General features: G+C 33.5%; 1 pseudogene; it reads right to left on the bottom strand.

The window, feature by feature from the left end:
• Positions 1 to 249: 249 nt before the first annotated feature.
• Positions 250 to 6,124, bottom strand: LOC149140562 (polyadenylate-binding protein 2 pseudogene; annotated as a pseudogene).
• Positions 6,125 to 7,855: the final 1,731 nt, after the last annotated feature.

Genomic DNA, 7,855 nt, shown 5'->3' with positions numbered 1-7,855 from the left:
TGAATACATTACAGTAACACTGTTTACTACATACAAATCAAATTTTCAATCTGTCTCCTCAAACATTAGCATTACAGTGTAGACCACTCTCAAGCTCTACCAAATGAAATCAAAAGTGAATGCATTCCCTAAATCTCTTACCAGAGAATCCAAAAGAGAATCCAGTCACAACAATGCAAACCAAATTATGTCCTCACAGACCAATCAAAATGCAAGCAAAATCAATCAAAACTGCTTTGATGACTTCCATTAATAATAATAAGGCCGATAGCGTATGGGTCGCCTGTATCTTGGCATCTTCCCATACCCATACCCATAAATTGGAGGGGGAGCGTAATAATAAGGCCGAGCATAGGGATTGAACCTTCGACCTCGATAACGGTGCTGCCCCATTCCTGGAACATTTGTCCTTTTCGCTGTAATCTTCAGCTGGCGATTATGAAGTTCAGAGTTACTCAGACGAAGTGCATTTTGAACAGAGACAGCGTCCAGAAATTCAACATAAGCAAACCCTTTTGGCTGACCAAACTTGTCAGTTTTAATAGTAACCCTGTTAACTGTCCCGCATGACTGAAAATGACGCTGCACTTCCTCTGGAGTGCAGGAGTAATCAACATTTCCAACAAAAATAGAACGCGAATCCGCTTCTTCTCTGCTCGCTTGATCCGCGACCCCTGAAGTAGCAGGGTCTGGCACGGCGGGGATCTGCATTTCTTGAGCGATCTTGGCCTGCATTTCTCTCAGGGCGGCTGCCTCTTCTTCAATTTCCTGTAGCCTTTTGCTCATCACATCCAACTCTTTCTCATTAATGCCTATTTCGGTGTCTTCTGGTTCATACACTTCATGCTCCTCCATTGCTAGCATGTCTCGGGTAACTTTGTCGTGTGCAGGTCTTTCTACAATATGAAGAGTAGCAATGTCTCGGGTAACTTTGTCGTGTGCAGGTCTTTCTACAATATGAAGATGAGTTTATATGGTTTTAATGAACACCATTAATGGAAGCATTTGCTTGCCACGGTAACTTTGTCGTGCGCAGGTCTTTCTACAATATGGAGATGGGTTTATATAGTTTTAATGAACACCATTAATGGAAGTATTTGTTTGCCACGGCCGACGTCCATGGATGGAAATGATTTGTTAATGTGGATTTCCGGGTGGTGTTTTTTTGGCCTTGCTCTAAAGAGAGTGGTTTTTCGTCTTTCAAAACTAGTAACTTGGAATATCAATTTGATAACCAAATAAAAAAAAATCTAAAATGAATACATAAAATAAAGAAATGCAGACTTCTACTCTTTCAAAATATCAAAATGAATTAAATTAATAACCAAAATAAGAAAGCAATAAAAACCAAATAAAAAAAAAATCTAAAATGAATACATAAAATAAAGAAATGCCGACTTCTACTCCTTTAAAATATCAAAATGAATTAAATTAATAACCAAAATAATAAAGCAATAAAAGACATTTACAAAGTGATAAACGACTACCCCTGCTTAGGGGGCTAACGCTGCAACTCTAAAACATATCCATAGAGTGAGGAATGCTCGATACTAGTGCTTTAAAATATTAAAGTACTAAATTGATAATGTGAAAAAGCAATAAAAGACCTTGATGAAGTGATAAATGTGCTTAAAAGATCACACAAGTAAGTTAAGGGTGAGGGGATTCCATGAAAATAATCTAAGTTAAGAGTGAGGGGATTCCATGAAAATAATTTAGTTTTTCAACCAGTTAAAATTAAATATAACATAAAAATTAATTATATTTTTATATTTATGGTAGTTAGATATATGTTAATACTAAATTATTAGTTTAGATTTAGACGGGATTACCAAGTTTCAGAAGGATCAAATCTCTTTTCACTAAAAAAAGTTTGCATCTCAAGAGATTTAGTCTCTCTCGGAGCCTAGAAAATAAGTAGTTAAATAGATCTAGGTTAATTTATTATTAATTATAATTATAACTATTAATTTTGTATTTTATATTTTATTTTATTTTTTTGTAATTTGACCAAGTTAAAATGTTTTATTAATAACTATCATTATTAATTTCTTTATTTTATTTTAGTTTGATAGAGTCAAAATGTTTACAGCTCATTATAACATGTCTACTTACTGGGTTGGAGAGAGCCCCTCTGGGAAGTTGTATTTAACATTAATTATTCTTTAATTAAGCCCGCATGTAAATGTTTACAAGCATTTACACCACAACATCTCCCCTATATTCTTACTTTTAGATTTAATTTTAAAAATGTTATAAAATAAAATAAAATTAAAACAATAAAACATGATATTGGCCCAAGGTATTGTAATAACCCCATTTACAAGTTAATAATAGCCATTGTTGAGAATCTTGTTATATTGTATGTTTATTATAAGCATTAAGTTTTAATTTTAAAAATGCTATCAATTAAATTAAAATAAAATATTTATAAAAATTGTTGATTTTGAAATGAGTTATGGTTTTTGGGTATATGGTATTGATAATGAAATGAGTTATGGTTTTTAGGTATATGTTGACATTTATTATATTAATTTTTTTAATTTAGTTTAATTTTTTTTTTAAGTTTTTTTACTAGTCAAAATGTTAAGCATTACATAATAACATCTCTCCTGGCATAAAAATGTTATAAAATTAAATTAAAATAAGATATTTATAAAAAATTTTGATATTGAAATGAGTTATGGTTTTTAGGTATGTGGTATTGATAAGCCATGGCATTGGCTCATGGTAATGCAAAAAAGCCCTAATAATCATGTTTATATTGTAAATATTAAATTTTTATGTGCTTATTAATTAAATTTAAGTATGGTTTTGGAATTATTATTTTAATTTCTATGGTAAAATGTATGTTAGTTTATAACTATTATTTATATGTTATATTTTAATGTGATATGTATACTAAGATTTTCTTTTGTTTAATCTTAATTTTATTAATAAAAGTAAAATTACAATATAAAAAAAAAATATATATATATATATATATATATATATATATTATATATCTACATCTAAAGCCTACAATCTACTCTATACTGGGAGCACCTCTTGATGCAATAAAATTTATATTATGTTTTTTAGAAATGGAATTATATTATTAAAGAGCATTATATTTCTAGAAAAAATGGTTTTATAGGTTTTTTAATGTTGTGTTTAGGTAGGGACTAATGTTTCCACTCTAAAATGGATTCACAGAGTGAGGAAATGTCTTGTACTAGTACTTTAAAATATCAAAGTGAACTAAATTGATTATTAAAATCAAAAGGAAATAAAGAACATTGAGGAAGTGATAATCAAAATCAAAAGGCAATAAAAAAAAACATTGATGAAGTGATAGACATCCCGAAAAGATCACACCTAAGTTAAGTGTTAGGGGAGTCACTAAAAATGATCCAAAAAAAGGATATTAATGTCATAATTATTCAACAAGTTAAAAATAAAGATAACATAAAAATTGCCCACATCATTACATTTATGGTGGTTAGATATATGTTAATGTTAAATTTTAATTTATGTATTTTTATTACAAAAGGTAATTATATTTATAGAAACTCTGGTTATATATATGTGTGAGTTACACTATGCTTAGGTAGGGGCTAATTCATATGTTGGATGGAAGGATGATTTGTTTTTAGAATGAAACATCTTTACTCCCTAAGTCTCAAGTTCATATCTCATGGGGAGAAGCTAAGGGTGTGACTCAGTTGTGGGTATTACATTGACCCAAGGGGCATCCAGGCTCGATTGAGTCTCACACAATCTTCGTGAAAACATCCAATTATTGTGAAAATCATTCTTACATCCAACATCTGGGTTGGCCCCAACCTAGGCACAATCTAGTGTTGAAAAAAAATAGAACCATTTTTTTCTAAATATAAAGTACACTATAATAATGAAGAATACATAGAGAATATACATAATAAACGATATAACTATATTGTATTCATGAAGAATACAAAGATTGAAATTCTATATGTCTTCTTCATTCTTTCAAAATTTCGATCTATGTATTATTCATTATTACAGTACAATTATATTATTCATTATGTGTATTTATTATGCATTCTTCATTGTTATAGTATAGTGATATTTTAGAAAAGTGTGGCTCTATATTATCTTTTTCTACAATGTTATATTTTTCCTAGGGGCCAACCCACACATTGGATGGAAGAACCAAATCTCAATCTAAGTATTCTTGATTATTACAATATCTCTATTATTTACAAAAGTATGGTTCTATATTTTTTTCAACATTAGATTGTGCCTAGATTAGGGCTAACCCACATGTTGGATAGAAGAACCAAATTCCAATTTATGTCTTCTTCATTATCATAGTATATTTATGTTTCAAAAAAGTTAGGTTCTACATAATCTTTTCAATAATAGATTGTGCCAAAGTTGGGGTTAACCAACATGTTGGATGGAAGAACAATTCTCCCAACAACGGGATGTTGTCACCAGGAATATGTGAGACTTAATCGAGCATGGATGCCTCTTGGGGCAATGTAGCCCCCCACAATTAGCTCCCGTCCTCAACCCCTACTGTTATAGACATATTTGGGCACAGTAACACCAAACTTATATGTCGATAAACTAGGGCTCATCAACCCCTAAAAGAGTTGTTTCATACCCTGAAGAAACATAGTCATCTGAATACATCATTCCCCAAAAGTTCCAACTGAGAAACCATCCAGAAATGGCCTAAATTAAACCATACTGACTGCTCCATTGGCAAAGTGCGATGCATACTGAGTGGTACACTGCCAGGGTGCGATGCATACTGATTAGGCCTTCTATAGGGTGCGATGGGCAAGGATGGACAAATGGCCAAGATAGTTTTCTAGGTGGTTTCTCATGGAATCTTATAGAAACTTCTCTTGTGCCACTTTCCTATCTGAATTCGCCCAAGGATGAATAAGGGATCTAAGAAATCTCCAAATGGAACCAATTGTAACAAGTGGAATGGAACTAATCAAACCCCATGGATGACTCACACCCTTGCACACATCTATAAATGGATCTCCAATTCAAGAGATCTGAGGGCTGGAATATTGTGAATTGCAAGGAAGTGCTGATAGTTTGTAATTGAGGAAAAAGCATTGTATTGTTGGAGTGATCTTGCTATTTCATGAGGTGAAGAAGGATTGAAGTTGGGAGGATGATGCTGGATCAGACAACTGGGTTGTAATTCTCCCTTCTTTTAATAAAGTTCTTCAAGTTTTCTTCCATATGATTGTGCAATTTTGAATGTTATCATTTGTGAATGCTATCATTTGTTTATTATATATCTGATGCTATAATGTTTATGTTGTAATAGATCACGATGCTTTGACGATTCTTTGTTGTTGTACTTGTGCAGGTACTCTCCAAGCATGTTAAGTATGGGGAGGAGTCGCAGGCTCTGTCAAAGGGGAGAGAGAGCAACCAAGGGATTAAGCGGAAGTTCTAGGTTGGTTCCATTATCTTTCTCTTATCTGTTACACATAGAAGAAATCGTTGAATTGCTTTAAACTGTTGTTTCTAGGGTAGCTGCCAAACCTAGAGGGCTAGCATTCTTTAGGAATACTAGTTTTCCCAGAAACACCTACCCACGAGATAAGAACCTGAGACATGATAGGGATTAAACCCCATAAAAACCAACTATTTCATGGATTCAAAATTTGGCTCTCCATATTCTTCTTGATATTTGTTTTAGGATTTTCCATTGTGAATAACTTAGTCCAATGGATTGTTATTGTGTCTAGGTTTAGTTATGCTGAAGGAATAAGTGATTGGTTTACAATCTTCAGCATGAAAATGATGAAGAAGGTCACATGCATACTTATATGGATGAAGATAAATTCCTTTCTTGGTTTGCAATACTTGGAAGCCAAGGAAACACTCTAAATAACCTAAGTATAACATTTAAGAAAAATTAGTAGTTGAAGTAGCAGGGTCTAGCATGGTGGGGATCTGCATTTATTAAGTGACCTTGGCATGCATTTCTCTAAGGGTGACTTCCTCTTCTCCAATTTCTTGTAGCCTTTTCTTCATCACATCCAAATCTCTCACTAATGTCGATTTTGATGTCTTATTATTCATACTCTGGAATTTCCCTGCCATACACTTCATGCTCCTCCTCCATTATTAGCTTGTCTCCTACCATTTGGTAAGATTATGGTGTTTAAGTATTTCTACCATATGGAAACGGGTATATATATTTTTGATGAACATCATTGATGGAAGTATCTATTTCCCAAGGTCAACATGGATGGATGGAAAATCATTAGACATAAATGTTGTTAAGCAAGTTGAAAGGTCATGTACCTTATGATTATGGACCTTGGGGTTGTTGAAAATAGCAACAAGAAATGCTAAATATAGAAATGCTAAAAATAACATTGCTATAAATACCATTTCGGGATACATTCCAACTTTTATTAGTCCCTAAATTAAAATTGTGAATTAAAATTCGAATTTCAGCTCAGCAGTTGTTTGTAAAATAATTAATTAATTCATCTTGAATTAATTAGTTAGAGAAAATCAAACATGAAGTCTATGTGAAGACATGCAACAATTATCCCTTTGATTGAGGAAGTTATCCCTTAATTAAGGAGATCAGGATGAGTTGTATTTTGAGTTGTAATTAAATAGCTCAGTTAACTGAGTTAAGTCTAGTTAGATTAGTTCCAATAGTTTGTGGAACTAATTGTGAGTTCAGTTAGTCAATGTATGCATGCATGCAACTAGTGTACTTCAGATAACTAAATATTCTCTCATAAATAACTCATACATGTTAGTTCAGATAGAGACCCAGTTGAGATCAAAGGATGGGACAGTGTATTATCAGTTGCAGGAATATTCCCATTAGGATATCTCTTGCATGCAGAAGGAATTCTTTCCTTGAGGATTGCACAATTATTTCTGAGGTTGGTGAGCAGTGCGTGAAGTGATTACACACAGGTGGCAGCTTGAGAACCCATGAGAAACTACGCAAGGAAATAGGAGGCTTGGAGGACTGAAGGAAGGCATATGTTGTCTATTATGTCTATGAGCAACAGTGAGGGATTGTACTGAGAGCTGGATAGCTTGAGAGCTAAAGCTTTGTGTAATCCTAAGATATTTCCACTTGTATGAAATACAGAGATCGGGGTTTTTAGCTGAGGCTTTCCCCAGAGTATTCTTCTGTGTTCATGTGTGATTGATTTCTTCTTCATCTATTATATGTGTTCTATTTGATCTTGCTCCAAATCGATTAAGCTTCCGCAAGTTTGTTTGTAGAAGTAGATCTAGTATTTTTCTTTAGTATATTGCATTATCAGGTGATCTATAGTGAGAATTTCTACATGGTATTGGAGCAAAGGTGATCAAAGCAGAGAACAGTATATAAAGAAGGGAGAAGTTCAAAGTTTGAAGTTCTTGATTATAGAAATCGAATTCTTATCGCATCTCAAAGTTCACCAATGGCGTTCAATGGTTTGACACTGGAGCATGCCCTCGGTGGCAGCTCGAATTATATAGCCTGGAAGGATCACATGGAAGTGGTATTAGAGGACAATGGTTTGAAGGAATTCATTGATCAAGAAGTCCCCAAGCCAGCAGCAGCTAATGCCCAAGAATTGGCGGAGTGGAAGAAATGTGTGGCTAGAGCGAAGACGATTCTTCTGGAGTGAGTTTGAGACCATATTGTCTCGAGTCTCCATGGAAAGGACACATTGTTTCCAATGCGGAAGACATTGAGGGATCTATATTAGAACAATAGCGATCTCAGGAAGTTAGCGCTAAAAGAAAAGCTTCGGAAAATCAAGTGTGAAAAGGGCAACATGATCTCTACATATCTAAACAAGCTCACCACCTGCAGGGATGAGCTTGGAAG

The sequence above is a fragment of the Pinus tabuliformis genome, chromosome X (genome assembly GCF_031772625.1).
Source record: "Pinus tabuliformis cultivar Carrire ecotype Pingquan chromosome X, CPIR1, whole genome shotgun sequence".
Lineage (NCBI taxonomy): Eukaryota > Viridiplantae > Streptophyta > Pinopsida > Pinales > Pinaceae > Pinus > Pinus tabuliformis.
Note: the sequence above shows the minus strand (reverse complement) of the source record. Positions and strands in the feature narration are given on the sequence as shown.